We start from the raw sequence: 1,699 nt of genomic DNA, 5'->3' as shown, positions 1-1,699 counted from the left end.
TCCTTTATTAGTTGCACATTGTTTCTGGAAATATTGTGAAAAGTGAATCCATGAATCCTTGGCTCAAGCTGAACAAAACAATATAACATACAGTATGAACTTGTTAGGATTGTGGGAGTGGTTAACAAAAAACCTTTGTTGCTAAGGAAATTGAAAAACTTGCTTTTGCAGATTCTTCTAAAAATGACAGATTTGTTAGTCAACCTCAGACGACCGAAAAATATAATGGTTGCTATGGAGATAAAATCAATAGAAAGGCCGCCATTTAGAAAAGAGTGTTTTTCTTTATTTGTTTTCTTGAATTTGTCACACCTAATCATACTGTGAAAATTGAATACACAAATTCTCGGCTCAAGCTGAACAAAAAGATATAACATAAGGCATGAACATCTTAAGAATGTGGGCGTGGGTAACAAAAAACCTCTGTTGCCAAGGAAATCCAAAACTTTACTTTTGCTGATTCTTATGAAAATTACATTGATTTGTTCGTCACCCCCAGGTGAGCAAAAAATAAAATGGTTGCTATGGAGATAAAATCAATAAGGTAGCTGCCATTTTGAAAAAAAAACATTTTTTTTTTTTTTACCTGAATTTGCCACATCTAATCATATTGTAAATATTTAATACATGAATTGTCAGCTCAAGCTGAACAAAAAATATAACAAGGCAATATTAAGTCATAAAGTCATTAGAAATGTGAGTGGGTTAACAAAAAAAAACTCTGTTGCTAAGGAAATCCAAAAATTTACTTTTGCCGATTCGTATAAATATGATATAGATTTGTTCGTCAGCCCCAGGCGACCAAAAAATAAAATAGTTGCCATGGAGATAAAATCAATGGAAAAGCTGCCATTTTGAAAAAAGGTTTTTTTCTTTTTTCACTTAAATTTGTCATGTCTAATCATATTATGAAGATTGAATACACAAATCCTCGGCTCAAGCTGAACAAAGCAACATAACATATGGTATTAACTTATTAGAAATGTGGGTGTGGTTAACAAAAAAAGAACTCTGTTGCTAAGGAAATCCCAAAATTTACTTTCGCCGATTCTTATAAATATGATTTAGATTTGTTCGTCAGCCCCAGGCGACCAAAAAATAAAATGGTTGCTATGGAGATAAAATCAATAGAAAAGCCGCCATTTTGAAAAAAAAGTTTTTTTTTGCTTACAATTGATCAGGGTAGCAGAAGAACAACTGAACCACTCAGCCAGTGAGGCCAGGGTAAAAAAGAAGGCCACAAAGGCAGAGGTAAGTAGTGTCTGCATGCCAGAAAATGCCGCTTGTGACTTTAATTTTACATTTTCTTTCAATTTAATGGCAGTTCATCTTTTTTTTTACTGTCTGCCGTGAATATTTTGAGTGTCTCTACTCAACTTTTCATCAGTTTAGGTCAGGAGGTTGATGCTTGAAATAGCAGAAAATACAAATGAAACACTAATGCCTTTAAAAAATAAAAAAATCTGAGCAGCATTTTTATATATTGAGATATCAATGAAGCTTTTGCTGATCAGTGGACACAAAAGCCGTTTCAAGCCCCTTTGAGGTGCCTGATTCCCATGCAGATATATTTATACGCGGCGTATTCCGAGAGCACAGAACTCCTCACTCCCACTGAAACAGATCTGTACATACGTCTGCTCCGGACCGTGCATATGCGCGTGTCAATGAGTCTTCAGCATAAGCTCCCAACACCCGA

This window comes from Oryzias melastigma, linkage group LG19 (genome assembly GCF_002922805.2).
Source record: "Oryzias melastigma strain HK-1 linkage group LG19, ASM292280v2, whole genome shotgun sequence".
NCBI classification, from domain to species: domain Eukaryota; kingdom Metazoa; phylum Chordata; class Actinopteri; order Beloniformes; family Adrianichthyidae; genus Oryzias; species Oryzias melastigma.
This window is presented reverse-complemented; position numbering follows the sequence as displayed.